Source organism: Spermophilus citellus (assembly GCF_964194105.1).
Source record: "Spermophilus citellus genome assembly, chromosome: 1".
Lineage (NCBI taxonomy): Eukaryota > Metazoa > Chordata > Mammalia > Rodentia > Sciuridae > Spermophilus > Spermophilus citellus.
This window is the reverse complement of record NC_138182.1, coordinates 264,156,942-264,176,637: the sequence shown is the minus strand read 5'-3', so window position 1 is coordinate 264,176,637 and position 19,696 is coordinate 264,156,942. Positions and strand designations below refer to the sequence as shown.

At 37.0% G+C, this 19,696-nt stretch overlaps 1 protein-coding gene across 3 annotated transcripts in view; it reads right to left on the bottom strand.

Annotated features, from left to right (window-relative positions):
• CDH6 (cadherin 6) overlaps positions 1-19,696 on the bottom strand; it is a 117,082-nt gene that overhangs the window by 72,185 nt on the left and 25,201 nt on the right. Inside the window, exon 1 of one of the 3 annotated variants that reach the window (XM_081282083.1) lies at positions 4,439-4,479. The exons of the other annotated variants lie outside the window; for them this stretch is intronic. The gene's annotated coding sequence lies outside the window, so the exon portion shown is untranslated. Of the gene's footprint in view, positions 1-4,438; positions 4,480-19,696 lie in introns of those variants that run through there. 3 annotated transcript variants of the gene reach the window in all.

The following is a 19,696-nucleotide window of genomic DNA, read 5'->3' as shown; positions in this document are numbered from 1 at the left end:
GTCTAAAAACCTCCCTTGTAATCCTCTGCAATCTCTTTCCTCAGAGGCTGACTGTGAGTAACCCCAGGGCTCGACAGAAGGACAAAACTATAAAATGAAAGGAGCCAGGGTCTCTGAAGGACATCATCATCTGACCTTCTTTGAGTTTTACTTAAAAGAAAAATCATTTGCTAGGTTCAGCCACTTTAATTTTCAGGTTTTCCTGTTACAGCAGCTGGCATTACCTCAACTGATTGCACACTACTTCAGAGGATGATCTCCTCATCCATCAGTGGAACTTCAGAAGACAGCCTGGTCACAGCCTTTATGCTGTATTCCATCCAAGAGGGATGCATTGTGGATGAGGACATCCAAACAGCTAGAGACTACAAGGAGGTCAAACACAGGGATGGAAGAGGCTGAGCTAGAGTGGATCTCTCACCTTGGAAATTGTAGGTGTGTGTTGGACGTTTGAAAACTCATACTTGGCTCCCATGTGAGAGAGCACGGAGGCTAGTGAAGGGTCGGTCAAGGGACACTGTAACTGGGAAGACAAGCTTTCTTCATCTCTCTCCTCTTTGCACCTGGTGATGAGGAGTTATAAATAGAAGACTGAGGGGGGGAAAAAGGGGAAGCAGCCTATCTACAATCCAGTCTGGGGGAGGCCAAGCTGAACAGGACTACACTGGGCCATAAAAATAACAGAGCAACCACAAAGTTGAGGAATTTGTCCAGGGTAGCATTTATAGGGTTGGAAAAAAGGTTCAAGAGAGCATGAAAGAATGTAGCAATTGCAGAAAAATAAAAGCATGCCATACTATTCCACTCTGTTCCACACAACTTAGAATGACAATATTGTTACAGCCCCTTTTTTTCTACTCTCTACTCTGTTTTCAGATAAGCACGGAGAAGAGTTGTAATGAATCCTGGCACTGTTTTCTAATTGTGGGGAAAATGAATTGATATTAATAAATAAAAATGGCTATTTCTTCCTGGCAGCTGGTAGCTTTCTGAGAAGAGTGAGGTTTTCTTCTTTTTTTTTTTTTTGTACCGGGGATTGAACTCAGGGGCACTCAACCACTGAGCCACATCCCCTGCCCTATTTTGTATTTTATTTAGAGACAAGGTCTCACTGAGTTGCTTAGCGCTTTGTCATTGCTGAGGCTGGCTTTGAACTCGTGATCTCCCGATCTCAGCCTCCTGAGCTGCTGGGATTATAGGCATGCGCCACTGTGCCCGGCAAGAGTGAGGTTTTCATAAAGGTGGGGAATTCTTGAGGGAGCTGCTGCTCATGGGGTATAAAGTGGTGGTGTCATTTATATAGCGTCATATTTTCTGCTCCAAGAGTGACCTGAATTATCTGTATCACAACACCTTGTCTTTAAGTGAAGGTCAAGGTGCTTCAGAATGCCAATGTTGGCGGCCATACTCCCTTAGTGCCCTACATGCATCATTGCTTCTCATCATTGATGAGGTGCAGCTGCTTCCTCTTCACCCCAAATCAAAGAATACACAAAGCTGGCATTTCCCAAATTGTGTTCCACAGAACCTTTGTTCCTTGGGATATTTACAGATGCTACAGAGGAAAAAAAAAGCTAAGGTCATATAACTTGGGTAAATCAATATTCAACAAAGGGGAATAGGTTTTCCTTTATCACAGGTCTTCTCAGAGTCTTTAATATGCTAACGTGTGCGGCAGATCTTATGACAGTGATACAAAGAACAGAATCTCACAGACTTCTAAGTCCAGGGACTTTCTTTTTACCCCAGATTGTCTTGGAGGATTGAGGGTTCATCAGTCCATACTTTGAGACCTGCTGGTCTAATTCATTCCCTGCTTTGCAGAAAAATTCACAGGTAATGAATTGATATGAATAAAAAGAGAGAGACAGTGAAATTCTGTTCATTTATCTAAAAGACCATTTGAAGAATAGTCTGTGTTAAAATTATGGGCTTTTTTTTCCCCTGGACTAGAGAGAAGCCAGACCATCTCTTGATAAAGCGAAGGCTGGTAAAACTGGAAAGCATGTTTCATCCAGCGCCAAAGAGCTGTGGATTCCTCTGTGACTCATCTAATATATAACCTTTGTGCAAGTGGGCTTTAAAATGAATACTGTGCTTTTGCCTTGTCAGAGTCTTCACTTTTCATCACATGCACCACCTTTAAACTGCCCATGAGGATAAAGAGAAGTAGCCCTGGCAAGTCACATATTTTGTTACAATCAGGACAAAGCCTAAATTCAACTTGCTTTTAAGGTTGGTTTTATTAACCATTCATTTGCAAGTGTGTATTTCTATATACTTCTAGGAATGGTTCTTCATAGCATTTCATGTCTTTATATCAATGTTTTCTTATAAGCTGAATTTTATTTTTAAAAGCTTCTAAACATAAATGGAGAAACAATCTCCCACTGAAATGATATGAACTAGAAATATGGATTGGGAAATAATTTAAAGTATTCAAGCAATAACTAAACAACTTTTCATTATTTACAAAATAGGTCTGAACTTGAAACCATGATATCTACTTTCTGTTTTTTTTTTTTTTCCCTGTATTCCTAATAAGTTCTGTGGCCCTTGGCAAATTTAACTTCTCTAGTCCTTGGTTTCTTCAACTGTAAAATAAGAGGGCTGGAGATGTTCTCCTCCAGGGACATTTCAAGCTATAAAATTCTAAGATTCTCATACTATTTCTTTTAATATTTCCACATCTACCAGATTTCAGTATATCTTTATCATTGTGATGCCCTGCAGAGGAATGGTTATGATTTCCAGAACCACACACGCATGGTGCATTGAATTAGATGCCCTAACTGGCAATATCATCCCCATTATTTTATAAAGGATGAATGGGCATCATTTTTTTAGCTATCAGTCAAAATTGTATTTTGGCATTTGGCTACCTAAGTGTGTCATTTTTCTCTTAAACCTATATAGAGAAGTAAACATATGATCCAACACTCAGACTAGCTTTTAACTTCTGGATACCTTACAATGCAATTAAGAGTAAGATCAAAAAGAGGTCCACAATTCTGGAGCTGTGCCACCAAATACAGTAGCCCTTAGCTACATGGCCTATTGAGAACTTGAGATTGCAAGTCTGAATTGGGATGTGAATAAAATATCAGATTTTGAAGACTGGGTGCAAAAAAAAAAAAGAGTGAAAATGCATCATTAGTAATTTTAAACATATTGGTTGCTTGTTTGCAATGATATTTTGAATATGTTAGGTTAAATAAAATATATTATTAAAATGAATCTTACTTCTTTTTACTTTTTAAAAACGGTTACTATTTGCAATTACATATGTGACTCATTAAATTTCTAGTGGACAGTACTGTTCTAAGAAGGTCTGTGATGCTAATGAAAGTGAAGATATTTTAGGTTATCAACACTATATTCCAATTATTCTAATTTATCCCCATTGAGGTATTAATCAATATAAGCAGCTCCTAATATTTAAACAGGCTCAGCTCTAAATTTTTGTGTTACTTTTCTCTCAATTAAAATGATTTTTACATTGAAACAATATGAAATAATACAAAGTTTATATTGAACAATTATGAAAGACTGATTAGTTTCCCAGCTCAGAGCTGAAGCTTATTTATTCTTAAATGCAACTAAAATTTTGCACATAAGCAATTAGAAAACAGTACTATTTGGAGTGACAATAATTTAACAAGCAAAATAAAAAGAAACGTTTTTGATTATTTGATTATTTATGCTTGGGTCAATCCTGTCTAACCAATGGTGAAAGACAAGATGAATACTTTCAATGTAGTTCTTCAGAGGACTTTGGGGGCATTTCCAAAGATTTAAAATCCTTTCACGTATGCTATTTTTATTTTGAAATTTATGGTTTTCATTTTTTTTAAGTCATGTATAATCCGTTCAGTGTCTTATTTATTGCCATGATTTCAGTAATTTGTTTTGAATGACAATAGTAAAAACAAAACTAAGCAAAAACAGAAAAAAGAGAGAGGTGGGGGAGAGAGAGAGAGGAGAGAGAGAGAGAGAACTTAGACAGTTCTTTCTGTCTACTTTCAAGGGGACAGATGAAATGAAAGAGACTGACTTGGGTTGGGGAAAAGGAGAACAGCTTTGGGGTGAGAAGGTATGAAAATAGAGTGGTCCCTTCTATGCCCGGCCTTAGTTTCTTTGAAATAGCATTTTGCAATGGACATATTTTAGTTCTCAGCTAGAGTGCATACGGCATTCTACTCAAGATGCAAAGCAATTCTTCCATTTGGTTGTTTTTTAGAATACTTAAAGTGCATAATACAACCTGATGAAATTATCATCAGTTGCCACTGTCTTCTGATTATTCCCCAGATTTAAAATTCCTTAAGTGTAAAGTTTTAGAATAATGTAAAAAAATCAATGTGTTATTTTCATAAAAGTGAAGCACAATAATATCAGGACAAAGAAAGACTTAAGTGGTCCTAATTTCAGAGTTTACCTTTGTTCTCTCCTTCAAATTTTCACCGAGGGAAAGAACCTAAAGAGAAAGAAATGAACATCTATTGAGTATCTTCTATACACCTGTTTTTATAGAAGGAGATTAAAAATCTTTGGGATATTAATGACTGCAACAATCCTATCCGGGTGTGAACATTATCATTTCCACTGACTGATGCAGAAATGGAGACTCTGGGGTTTCAGAGAAGTTGAATAAATGGCCCACTGTGAATGATGGTAAGGGTCAAGAGATTTGGGCTTTTTTGACTGAGAAGCTCATTCTGTCTTCCTGCTCCTCCTGCTTGGTCTTCCAGAAAAAACATGAAAGGAAGAATATGACACAGGAAAGAAGAATTGAGGATGTGAAACCTAATTTTACACACAAAGAAATATTGGGGGAAAAAAAGGTCAAATCCATTTTCTTACCTCTATCTCAAAACTGAAAAGTCAATTTTTAATTATAAGGGTACAGTTGCCTGGGGCCAAACCATCAAAAATGCTGAGTTCAAGGTTGGAGATTAAATATGAGAGAAGCTCAGATTTATCACTATCTGTGAGGAATAAACCCTGATAGAGACTGGAATCTCCACCTCCAGCCTGCTCTGACCCGGGTATAAGCCATGTAAAACATGATCTCTCTGGACAATAAATATAAAGCTCATGGATAATGTGGTTTACAGCATATGTCCTATATTCTAGGGCACTGATACCATGTGGGAAACATTGTGGCTCTCATCACCTGCTGACATCTCCATTTACCTAGGGGCACAGATCTGTTCAGGCTGTACAACATCCTGAGATCCTACTGAGAGCTCCTTTAGGCCTTGGGATAACACAGATCCTCTGACTCATTCTTTTCCAAACAACCTATCTCTGACTGCTAACCATTTATTAAACATTATTCCTTATGCTTACCTGTCTTGTTCAGCTGCCTTAAATCCTCTCTGGAACAAGGCAAGATTTAAATAAACAAACTGGGTTCATTCATTCTTAAACACACTCTCTTGCCAAAAAGCTATTTTTTCCCCCCTGCATGTTCAAAAATACAGGATGGCTAAATGGCAATGTATTCTTAAATGTACAAACCTATGTGGATTTCCTTCCAAAATGAGATAAATTTTGCTCTTTACCATCTTATCAGCATGATTTCACAGTACTCCCTAAGCATCAGGAATCGCATAGAATAAGGCAGACACTGGGATGAAAGACAGTTAGAGGAGAGGCGGTGCATGGGGACCCCCTTCCCCATTTAGATCCTGGGCACAAATAATGACATAAAATCCCTGCACGAGAGACCAGATTTTCAAATTCTGCTGATCAAAACAGGTTCATAGCCAGCACACTCAAGTTCAGGTGGAGGACAAAATGACACTGGGAGATGGGGGCAGGGATCCCTTCCAAGTAGAGTGTTCCTGTTGATCCCCCCTAGAGTTTCAGTAGATTAAAAGCAGCAGTGCCAGCCAAAAAAGTTGGAGAGAGTTGAAAGGTGTTTGAGGCAGGATGGAGAATGTGGCAGAGCATGTGGCAGGATGAAGCATGTGGCAGAGCATGCACCTCTCAGAACTAGGTAGATCACATAGAAAATCACCTCCCTTTTCCTTGATTCACGTCACCAGAATTCACATTGTGTTCCTGTCACTTCTTAATTAGGGAAGTGTATTATGACACTTCAATGGGTCATTATAAACTATAACTGAAATAAAGTTGAGTGATTTGTTTCAATGAAAGACACCTTGATTGAGATGGTTATTAGCAAAAGATAAAGTGCAATGAGAATAATTGGTGTGAGCACTATCGTTATTTAGTATTGTCTTCAAATTTTCCTGTGATTAAACAAAATTATTTCCATTTAGCCAACCGAGTATAGAATATAAAAATCATTTGCCAAAGTATAAAATTGCTATTTATACTCAAGCTATTAATAAAAAATTTGTACCTCATAATAAACTGTTATATATTTGCAGACATCTGGTTCTTATTCAAAAAAACCTGACAAATATTTTCTAAGGTTCAAAAAATGAATGGCAAAAAAAGAATAAAATCCTTAGCAACTGAAAGCAAATAAAAATGCAAATATCAATCAAGTTAGTATAAATAATAACATAAATTGATACAAATAAGATAAACTAATGTCTCAAAATGCCCACAACTCCCTATTGGCTAAAGTAATATAAAAAGTATAAAACACTTATTTTATAATAAATTCCATAATTTCCTTAATATTCTAGAGTATTGCTTCCTACATATGTAGAGTATGCTCAGCTTTTGACCTTTCATTTTGACATAAAAAAATCAGAAAATATGTTTGGAAATGAGATTGTCTTTCATTTGCTCTCTGAAAACAAGAAATTATTCATTTGGTTTCCATTGCTATAAATTACTCAGTTGGGGCTTGTTTCTCTAAAATGAAGGGTTTATGCAGTCAATCATGCATATTCCCCCCCCCCCTTCCCCTCCACTTAGTCGGCTAGCTGCTTGCAGAGAAATCATATGAGTTGTCATTACAGAAAACTGGAGACAGAAGAATAGGGAGAAAAGCAGAAATCAAATAGAGGACAACTCTAAATGTACCATGATGGTGGACATCGACATGACTGTCGACTTTGAAATGAAATTGCAGGATACTATTTCCTTACAAATATAGGGGCACAGAGAAACTTCTCCGATCACAAAATTACTCTTCTTTTGTTGGCTCTGTCATAATATATTGACCACAAAGTGGAATTTTTCTAATTTGGGGCTTGAAACAATGTCTTAAAAAGCAAAGAAGGCAAAAGAAAAAAAGAAGGAGAATTCAGCCTTATAAGCATAACTTTAAACCTTAAAGAGACCCTACAGTAGTAAAAACTTGGATTTAATGGGTGATAAGAAAATTTCCTTCTACTCCCTGGTTTCCTCAACTAGTTTCCGAGACTTGACAACTCATTCGGTATCTCAAAATCTAAAATAGATCAAATCAATCAATTGACTGATGATGTTAACTGAAGTGTGGCAGGCTCCCTCCCCCATGGTGGTGCTGGGAAGACCTTTATGTTGCACTTCTGTGGATAATAGAGTACTTGGGTACTGAATGCTTTGAGCTAATTAGACTAAATGGACAAGAAAATAATTCTTATATAGCTCCAATGCATAAAGAGTATATATGTGTGTGTATATTTTAAGTCTATATATATATATATATATATATATATATATATATATGTACATGTTTGCATGTATATGTATCTATACATAAATATGCATGTCTCTGTGTGCATCTATGTATGTGTGCGTATATCTCTCTCGATAAAATATATGTAATTTGGGCTAATCATCATTATAATAATAGAGGCCTGGATCCTATCAAAGAAGACAGGTATATCATTTACAAATTCTAACTACATCATTGGTGGAGGGGAGACACAGAAGAAGGAAAGCGAAAAAAGTAGAAGGGAAAGATGAAGGTGTTCAGTGATTTTTTAGTGAGGCCAGTGGAGGAGTGAAGATGTGATTCCCTATTCACTTTGTCTTTCCTTCTTGACCTGCAGGGCTCTGCATGGTGGGCATTGGAAGAATGGCATGTAGTTATTAGGAACTCTTTTGGTGGTGTTTCTCTGTGCCTATCTTCCCATTGCCAGTCTTTGATAGATCTGCTAAACCTAAAACTATGACATAATTAGCCACATACATATACTCACTGTGATATGACTCTGAAGTTATGATACAGTCCATTAATTTTTTTTTTAAAAAGTCTTTTTAAAAAAATTATCCTAGTGTATGGAAATTTCCAAATTTTCTTTTTGATACTATTTTAGCATAATTTTTTTTGTTTTTGTTACAACTTTGAACAACACTAACATATTAATAAAGACAAAAATACACCTTTAAATATAACTATTATCAGGCTAGACATTTAAAATATGATATTTAAATTATGATATAAAGTGTAAGAAGTACTTTTAAACAGAATAGTGCTAGGCAAACGAAATTTTGAGAATTTGACCATCGTTACAAATTTTCATTCTCGGAACAGTCATCAGAACCAAAAATTCGATCATTCAATATTCATGGGGAATTATCTTCTGAATTCCTTTCATGTCCCAAACCTGGTATTAGGGTCTGTCCAGCCCTGAGACAGACACAAAGTCCTGCATCCAGGGATTGCGTGCTGTAGAGGAGACAGACTCTCAATGAGGGAATGATAGGAAGACCATACATTTTTGAATCATCTATAAGGCTCCGGCAGACAAAATGGACCAGGTAAAGGAATACTGATATCATAATTTAAATGTCTAGCCTGATCATAGCCATACTATTATCAGGAGAGAGTGAGGTGGTGAGTATTTTATATAATGTCACGGAGAACATCTCTGGAGATACTGAGATTCTGATAAATGCCAGTCACAGAAAGAGCTGGTGGAGGCTTATGGCAAGCAACAAGTGCCACAGCTGTAGAGGAAACAGATTTTCAGTGGTCTTAATAGAACAGGGCCAGAATAATAGGTAGAGTCTGAGGCAAGATGACTCTTGACTTCATGGGTAATGATAAGCTGCAATAAGGAAACAAGGTCAGGAGCAAAGTAAGGAGCCACGTTGAGTGGTTGAAATGTTTTCAACGTTCCTTTCTTCTTTCAGCTTTTATACATTAAAATATTACTTTTTGTATAAAACATGCTCCTTAAAATATACATACTCTGTGTGTATAGCTGAATGTGCATATGTTATATGTGAGCATATATATATATGTGAATATGTACTTGCACATGTATTTATACATGCCTATATATAGGCACATCCATATGTGCATGTGTGTGTACTTGTATATTCAAGTTGTTCCTTGCATGGTAAGGAACAGCATGGCATAGAGGGGTTCAGACTCTCTGGTTTGCATTCTGGCTCTCCCGTGTTGCAGTTCTGTCACTTTCTAAAGGTTATTTAACCTCTCCCTGCCTCAGTTTCTTCATCTGTACAATAGGGGTATTAAAGTACATATTTTGGAATGATGTGGAGAAAATTAAATGAATTAATGTGCAAAGCTTGTGAGAAGGGATGGCACACAACACAAGTATTAGGTAAGTGTTGCTTTCGCAATTTCTTTGGCAAATAGCATTTTATTCAAACAAATAGAATATATAGTAATTATTTGTTCTAATGTACATTCTTCAAATCAATAATAAAAAGCCTGACTTGATATTTTCCACTGGCTGTGCATGTTCACGTTTTGAAGTAAGGGATTTGAATTTTCATTTCATTTTGGAATATTTCTAGCTTAGAGAGGAGACCTCTTTTGCTTCTAAATTAGGATAATTAAATGTTTTTGTTCTGAATGGAGGATGAAGCCAAACATGTTTCTAAAGATTAAAGGTGCATTAAACATATTTCCACTTGAGGGAGCTCTAAGATTTTCCGCAGTCTGGTCTTAGTGTCTAACCAACCCTGGGACAGGCACCCTGGCGCTGGGCTTGGGTAATGTGAATTTCTTAAATGTCCAGAATAAAAGTTTTTTTTTTTTTGAAAAAAAAATGAGGTAGTAAAACTGATAATTATTTTTTTACTGTTTTCCAGTTATGTATTTAATTGAGGGGAACAGAAACACTTTTTTGAGAACTTCAAACAGCTCAGCTGGAAGCATGGGAATTAGCATAAAGTGAAATATTTATGGGAGCTTAATACTGTTTAAGACTCATTTTCTCCTTGCCTTAAGACAAGAAGTCAAATTAGCCATTTCTAATTAAAGAGTTGGAAACAAAGTAGCGAAAGACCAGAAGTAGAAGCTAAATGGTAATGCCTAAGTTGCAAAGTGTGAAAAAGTCATTTGACTTAGAGGTCAAGTATGGGAAGATACGAAAGAATCCCCTTAGAACCAGAGAAACAAATCAGAGTGATTTTAAATATAATTAGAGTAGGCTAACATTCCTTCTGAAATGAATATTTTTCCCTTTAAGAGCAGAGTTCTAAAACTGGGCATGGTACCGCCCCTTTGTCTCTTTCCGTTAGTGGATAAGCAATAATTTCTTTAAATATGATTCATAGGAATTCTGCCCCCCAAACAATCATCTGGTAAAGATACCAAAAAAGGAAGAGATTCCCAAGGGCCACCAAGGAGTTTCCAGGAGTCTCCTTATTTCTAAGCCACTAGGGAGATGCACAGTGATTTGATTAAAATATCAATTGTATGCACATATTTTAGTTTTAATTGCATCATGATGGATCTGTTAAAAAGAGTTTGAACATTTGGCCCTAAATCATTATAGACTGAATCATATAAAGATCATAATAAGGCAATGGAGGTTGCCATCCAGAAGAAAAGGAAAATAACACATTTGAATATTCTTTCAACGAATGAGAACTATAATTAAAATATAATCATGTGATTAGAAGAAAATTAAAAAGAGCATATTGTGCTTTCTGCATATTCTTTATGTGCTTGGATTTACATTTTAAAGACTTTGTTTGTCTTAACATGGCCTTAAGCATTTTGCACAAAGATTCATGTGGATCTTTTCATTCATAGTTTGTGAAATCTCCTACAATTGTTTACTCATTAATTAACACATAATATTTTTAACAGTATGGAATACTGCACTGCTAAGCTTCTTTTATATGTGTCTACAATTTCTCTGCGGCATTATTTTGATTTTGACTAAACCGAATGGATTTGTTGTTCTACTTGAGAACAGAATCAGGATTATCTTGCAGATGGTTTTTTAATCACAGGTTCGTGTCTTTTCAAAAATATCACTCATTGTTTTCATGGAGGATTTGTATCTCTTTGCTTTGTCTTTAAGTTTCTTTCCTCATTTTTTTATTAAGTACATTACTTCATGGTCTTAAACACCTTCGGTGACTTTCTTAAAGATGAAACAGGAAGATATGCCTGTTGAGGAAGCCTGATACTTCTGGATTCGTTGTTAATAAATAAATTGGAAATGTATTTTCATGGTGTTGAACATGAAGAGTTTAATATATACTCACAAAGGCTGTTCATTTGGCAAGAGTGGTAACAAGCCAGGCTTCATTCTTCTTTTTTAAAAATTTTTGTCTGTGATGGCTAAACAGACAATCCTGTGTATAGTCTGTTAAGCAATATCAATCATCCCTTAGTGAGTTCTGTCTTTGGAAAAGTCATCCACTGGACAGAAAGAACTGTCTCCCATATGTGCTGAGTTGATCTTCTAATATTATACCCTAAACAATAGCCTGAGTGAAACCCTGGAGGAACAGAAAGGCCTCAGGTTCTTAACTATTGATTTTAAACTGGGACTTCAGGGCTCTTTCTGTGCCAAAGACTATGCAAGTTTTCTTCAACTGGGGTATTCTGCTGTGGGTAGGATCACTGTTATCTTGACACTGTTGGGGAGACCAGCCCTGGTTGCAGAGGAAATAGTATTTGCCAATTAAATACCAATGTAGTGTTCAAAGGACATGGAAGATAGGAATTAATTATGTAACAGATGACACTAGCCAATCTTAATTGTCATGCCAGGCTCCAACTCACTGTCCTGTTAATCACCAGCCAGGAGAATGGATAGAAGAGTACCTTCCATCACCAAGGGCAGGAAGCCTCTGGCCATGATTATACTGCTCCTTAATAGTCCCAGTTAGGACCACCAGCAATAAAACAATGAAAACTTCTTATTTTCTGTAATAGTAAGTACTGGGAAATGTTTATTCAGTTACTGTAATTGCAGACAACTGGATTTCTCTTTGTCATAATTAATTCTTTTGCTAAGAAATCTTTAGGTGGGCCTCTAGTGCCTTTCAAATTCACACAAGTGTTTTCAGAGTTCTTTTAACATAAAAAATTAACCACACTTACTGGTTTAGCCAATAATATCAGGGGAACTGGAGACCTATAAAAGCTTCCAAATTGGCACCAGCCATACAGTCGTAACCGCCAAGCTGCCTTAACAACTCGTTGGAAATGCCTAACAGCTCCAGAGAGAAAATATTTTCCTGAGCCTACAGTTCCTCATCCTGTTTTGCTTTTCTGCAAACTTCACAAAGATAACGGGCAATATGCTTCATTTCTTATACACCGACCTATTTTGGTCAAACAATTAATTTCTAACCAGTGTGGTGACCAGAAGAGGGTAAGAGGTCTGGTCTAGGAACTAAAAAAGTACAGAATATGAAGTAAAAACATTTGGTTTGTCTTTATTGAATACCTACTAAGGGTCTGCCTGTATGCTGGGTGGTTTTGCATTTTTAAAGCCCTATGGGAGAGGTATTATTTTCTCCACGTTACAGGAGAAGAAACAATTACACAGAGGTTAAGTGACATGTTTAAGCATCCCACGACTTTGCTATTGACAAAACTAGAATGATAATCAAGGTATGTCTGGCTTGGGATCATACTGTTTTCTAATTCTAAAAGTTTGGAATCAAATGCAGCTTTGTTCTTTAGCTGATTCACCTCCTATGCCTTGGCATTAGGGATCTATGGCAGGCAGAAAAATGGTTTCTCAAATATGTCCACATTGCAGTTTATGGAACCTACGTGACCTTACATGGGAAAGAGGACTTTGTTAAGGGTCCTGGGCCAGGGAGATTATCCTGGATAACTTGGGGGATCCCCTGTAATTAGAAGGTCTTTGTAAAGGGAGGCAGGAGGTTTCAAGAAGGAGATGTGATCCTGAGGTACAAGTCCATGACAAAGAGAGGTTTGGAGATGCTAAGCCACTGGGAAAAAGGAGGAAGGGGCCCTAAGCCAAGGAATGCAGGTGACCTCTAGAAGCTGGAAAAAAACAAGGAAATGGACACTTCTCTAGAGTCTCCAGAAAGAGTATAAGCATTCTGACAGGTTGATTTTAGCTTTAGGGGACTTCTGACCTATACATCTGTAAGAGAATAAATTAAAATTTTTAATAAACAAAAGTGTGTGGTAATGTATCAGCAGAAGGAAGAAACTACTGCTGGATCCTGTCTTCCCAGGAGTCCTCAAGCTTCATTGTTCAGACATAGGGTGACTCAGTCACTCGAGAGGTGGGATGAATCATGGAAGTTAGGGGCTTGATGGCAGGAAGTGTCTGAGAAGGGCAGCAACGTCCTGTGGCTGGGATGGGATCTATGATTGACTTTTTAGAGAAATAAAATTGGAATTGGAGGCCACAGAGATGTGAATTCTGGAAGAATGCTGGCCATAAGAACCTTGGCCTGTGACATACAATGGGTGCTGAAGGAACTGGGGTGTTCTGCCTCTGATGCACCCTGCGAGAGAACCCAGGAAGTACTTTTGTCCCAGGGTAGACAGCAGTGACCTCCCCAAACTAGAAAGCATAGAACCCCCAAATATACATATTTATTTATTAAATTCAAGTATTTCCATACACACCATGTAGTCTGTGATAGTGAGCAAACAAAAATACAAATTGAAAATATGTGTGATAATAATAATCACACAGGTTGAGTGTCCCTAATCTAAAATGCTTGAGATGAGAAGTGTTTCAATTTTTTTTTTTTAATTCTGGGCTATTTACATATGCATAATGAGATATCTTGGGGATGGAAACCAAGTCTAAACACAGAATTCATTTGTGTTTCTTATAGACTGAAGATAATTTTATTTTTAATAATTTTTGTGTGTGAAACGGATTCACGATGTGGAATTATTCCACTTGTGCTGTTATGTGGGCGCTCAAAAAGTTTCAGATTTAGAAGCATTGCAGATTTGGATTTTCAGATTAGGGATGCTCACCATGTATATAGAAGTTCAACTATTTTCCCACCACACTCTAGCAGATTGTCTTCCACATTTACTATGGTGCTATAGAGCATGAGGGAGGTTTGGGAAATGTGATTTCCTGGGTGGAGGTGCTCCCCCATCACATTTTCCTTTCATTGTTTTGCCTAATTACATTTCAGAAGGGAGAGAAGTGGGATGTCGTGAGCAAGCTGCTAGGTAGGGAAGTTGTGCACTTTGAAGTCTGTAGAGCTGGAGCACTGGGTCTTTTTTGTTTTTGTTGGTTTTGGTGCTGCGGATCCAACCCAGGGTCTCTTACTCAGGGTGTAGTCCTCTATCTTGGACTACACCCCTGACCCAAAGAGCCTTATTTTATTTTATTTCTGTTTTTTTGATACTGGGGGTTGAGCCCAGGGGCGCTTAAGCACTGAGCCACATCCCCAGTCCTTTTTATATTTTTCTTTTGAGACAGGGTCCAAGCTTGGTGCCTTGCTAAATTGCTGAGGCTGGCTTTGACCTCATGATCCTCCTATGTCAGCCTGCCAAGCTGCTGGGATTGCAGGCATGCACCACCACACCCGGCCTAGAGTATGACTCTTGTTTGAAGGGGCATGTGTCTGCACCCAGGGTGACCTGCTGTGCTGGGAGAGGGGGACTAGCTTTCAGGCGGGAGCAGTTTCCAGGCTTTGCACTACTGTGATCTGAACAGCCCCACCATTTTCGTATGAAATCACGAGATCACATTTCTTCCCATTTGGTTCTGAGAGGAATAAAATACTCCAAAATCCTTAATTAGTTTCACAGAGTGATTTGATTGCATAATAATAAGAATATTGGGATTTCATGGGCCTCATCTTTCTTCTCCAAATGCCCAATTTTTCACAACATATTTGCGGTCCTAAACAATTTCTGAAAATAACAAAGATAATGAATTTGTATATCTAATTTATAAAATCATTTTGTTCAAAAGGAAGATGAACCAACTGCTATCCTTCAGTCAGGAAAGGGGTGGGCACATTGTGGGAAGTAGCAAAGGGACCAGAAGTAGAATCGTGCCCAGGTCATCAGCTTCTCCTAACCTGCTGTGTGAACACTGTCAGGTTGCACAATCTCTCTGTGCTTGGGATAAAAGCAAGTGGTGGAGCAGAAGAGATGGTCATTCATACCCCATCCTAAATCAATTCTGTTTTTATAGAATGCTTAAGAGATACTGGAATGTGCTTTTCTGTGGTATGAGAACATTTCCTTTCAAATTCTCCCATCCAATGGGCTACTCAATTAAATCCAAGCCGACTTAATAAGCGCTTGACTTTATTTCAGGAAAAACTCTATTTAAGTGCTGCAAAGGATTAGGGTAGAACTAGAACTCTACATTTCTTTGGCTAATTATATCTGGGGTATGTTGAACAGAGCCTGTATTTAGGATGAGAATTCTGCTTCATCTACTTAGTAGCTATGCAATTTTAGAAAAGGTATTTAACCTTTGTACTGCTCAGGGAAGATAGTGCTTGCCATGCAGTTTTGTGAACATTTGCATATGGAACATACATGGATATGTCTAGATTGGGCTCTTGTCCGTGTCTACAGCAATAATAAAAATGTCATCCAGCCCAAAGGACACATGGCTTAAACCCTCAGAGACTCTGAGGGATGATCTAAGCTCTCTGCATTTATGCAGTCTCTTATAAACACAAAGCCCAGAGTCATTTATGCATTAGAGCAGTTCGAACAGAAATCAAGCCATATAAAGTCACGATTACCAGAAAAATCTTTCACTGGACAACTCCTTAAACAAGGTTTCATGACCTTGGTACTACTGACTTTTGGGCCAGATATTTCTTTGTTGTGGGGCTGTCCTGTGCAAAATATGACGTTGACCAGTGTTCCTGGCTTCTATCCACCAGATGGAAGCAGCACCATCTCCCAGTTGTAAAGGCCAAAAATTGCTCAAGATATTGATGAATGTTCTGTGGGGTGAGGGATGGGGTCACCCTACTTTAGAACCCTTAGTTCTTAAAATTATTAGTTAAACAATGCAGAGGTCTAGACTGAATTATACACATAGTAAGATTACTTGTATTCATAAAGACTAAAAATGATAATGAGAGTATTTACAATTTTGTCTTTAGAGCCAGGGTTGGCTCATGCCTGTAATTTTAGCCTCTCTGGAGGCTGTGGCTGGAGGGTCACAAATTCAAGGCCAGTCTCAGCCTTGAACTTAGTAAGACCCTATCTCAGAAGAAAAAGATAAAAAGAGAGGGCAGCTTAACTCAGTGGTAAATCACCCCTGGGTTCAATTCCTAGCACCAAAACAAACAAACAAACAAACAAACAAAACCCAAACAAAAAAATCCTTGCCTCTGGAAATTTTGAATTTATCATTAGTTACCCATGTAACTTTAGATGACTAACCTCTCAAAGTTTAAGTTTTCTCCTTTGTGAAATGGGGATAAAAATCACACATGTCCATGGGATTGTTGTGAAGATTAGTGAGGTTATTTCATGATCCTGGGCCTACAAAAGGATTAGTAAGTGTTGATGATTGTACTTTTGTTGTTGTTTACCACACTACCACCACGATCATCATATCATCAGCGATAGACCTTTCTCTATGTTGTAAGGCAATATTCCTCAATAGTAAAGTAGAGCTTCAAAAAGATAATCATATGGGTAAGTACATTTTTCACTCCTTTATAGAATTTCAAACTTCAATCTTCTTAATGCAAAGCTCATTGAAATATCCATTTTTTCTTTTGTCTCATTTATTCATTAGTAATGATTATATTGGACACAGTTAAATATGCATCTCATCCAGTGATGCCCACAGGGAACCCCAGTGCAACACATACCACCAAAACCAAAATGTAATGTCAATGGAAATTAACAAAAGACAAATCATCCCATAGCACACTAATTAGTTTTTTAAGAATTAAATCACCAAGAGCTGCACATTCTACAAATAATTACAAAAAAGAATAAAATAAGAATCTCATTAAACTATTTAAACAAAGTACTGGATTTATAAAACTCCTAAGTTCCACATTAGAGAGCACAAGTATGTTTCCCAGAAGGAGGGATAATGTTACAAAGCTTCCGTTTTTCTGAAATCCTAATTTTATTAGCAGCAAAGTAATTAATTTTTGTGACAACAAATTCTTCAAGGAGAAATAAACACTAAGCCAGAGTAATGTGAGCAAAGCAGTTAAAAAAGAGAGATGAAAATGTTTCAAGCAAATCTTAAGGGCAATTTTTATCCTTCACTATGAACTACAGCCTTAAAATCTGGTTCATTTTCAAAAGTTTCTAAACAAAATCTCCACTACTCAAATGATAAAGGTGGTATCAATGAGCTTACAGACCAGGCAACTGGGAGAGAAAATGGGAAGTATTTTTTTCAGGTTCTGAAAGACAATCTGTATGCTGTTAAAAAGAAAACTTTGTGCGTGGTGTGTATGTTGAGGGGTGGTGTTGCAGAAAGACAAAAGAATTCACCATCTCAAGAAGAACAAAGTGGACTTTGCAAGAACATGTAAATATCTAATGATTGTGGCATTAATTAGGATAACGAACAAAATAATAAAATTAGCAGATGGCCTAAAATTTATATTGGATTGATTTAATTTTATTTTTGCCATTTTCAATTTGAATCAAGGCTATGTGGAATTAGACTTCCATTTAGGTCACAAAATTGTTATTCACTGATTTTTCTACCTTCAGTTTCTTACCTTTTCTGAATCTCAATTTTTCTCATCTGTATAATGAATCTGTCTATATATGCAAATACAGAGCATTTATATCTTATAAGTATTGAGAGGTTTAAGTAAGATAAAGTGTACTAAAGTCTTAGCATTGATTGTGGCACCCAGGAGCTGGTTCTGATTATACTGATATTTGAATCATCACAAGAAAACATTTTCACGTTAAGCTCAATTTAATGTATTCTTTGGGAAAGTTTTTCTAATTAAAAAACTATCTGTAGCATTATGCCAGGCAAAATAAAAGTGTGTAAGACTTTGATGTGTGTGACAAACAGAAAAATAAGAAACTTAACATACCTCATTCTCTGTGGTTTACATGCAGGGCTAATTTTTAAATCGCTACCAATCACTTTTACAAGATGGAAGGATTACATTCTTAGAGTAGGGAAAAATTGATACTAAAGAATGTTCACTCGATTGGCAGAGTTTAGTCATTGTATATCATGTGTTAAAGGCTATATATTTTTAATATTAAAACATCCCAAGAGAAAGTATTTCTATCCACAAAAAGTTAAGTTTCTTGGGTCATTTTAAGATTTATTTCTCTTTTTTAAGGAGTTTACAGAAAATCTGTTTTGGGAAGTCTTTCCTATTCTTAAAAGTACCATGGAAAAAGGTATTTTATGATTTTTATTGAAAATGCTAGTAGGTAAAAGAAAGACAAACTAAGATATACCCAGAGCTTACGGTAAAGATAAAGTGTCTCTGATGGTTTTATATATGATTTCTCACATAATCCATCTTATGGATTTAGCAGTTCTCATCCATACTTTTACAGATGAAAGAACCAAGGTTTAAAGAACTCGAGGAACTATCTGTCTTAAAAGCTCATGACTAGCAATGTCCAAGTTGGAATCTTAAGTCTCCAGAACAACTCCCCCCACACGAGCCTGCCTATCATGTCATGCCTTCCTTCTCTCTTTAACAGCTTTTCCCTTCAATACCTCAAACAACATTGATGAACTGTGACATGCCTAAGTCTGCTAATTCACGTGTTTCATTACAGATATGGTATTCATTCTCTTATTCATAAATGATGGATAAAAGAAAGTGCAAGATGGCATGATGTCATCAATCAAGTACAGCCACTAAGTTCCATCAAGATTCTAAGTCAGCTTTTCTGATTCCTTCCAATTCCTTCAATGACTCATGGAATTTTGATGACAATCTTCTCTCAGTGTATTTTATAAAATGTCGAGTAAAGGTCAGTGAAAAAAAAATACTCAAACAAAGGTAAAATCTTCATCAATGAGAAATTTTCTAAAAATCTGGAGAACAATGTTCTCCCTTAATTCCAAGAGAGTACGATCTGGAGTTGTTATGCATTAATTCTGAAGGACAGAATTAAAGCTGATTTTAGGTGACAAATTTATGGGGCTGAGAGCAAGACCAATAAAAGGTTTCTGACTTTGGCTTACAAAATCAACACTTTTGGTATATAAGGAAAAGAACGATTGATCCCTGCATCTAATCATAAGTGTTTACTTTCTGAAGGGTTCTGGTAGTGTGCTACAAGGCTTGACATGTGAACAAGGAGTGACCAGGGACCCTCTGAGTCGCCACAGCTGATGAAGGACTTTGTCAATGTGCGGTCAGGCTAAGCTTGCATAGTGAGCAACCTGGACAGCTATTAAATTGAACAAATTCTGTTCAAGAGGTTCAATGTGCATGACAAACTACATGGCTTCTATTTAAATGTCTTTCCCTCCACATGAGGTATCCAGGATAGGATAAAAATTCAGGCAAGACACTATAAGAACTTGGCCAAAGGCTAAGGAAAGAAAAATTCCACAAGATGTCAAGGAGATGCCCGTGAAAAAAGACCCATTTGGTTCTTCAT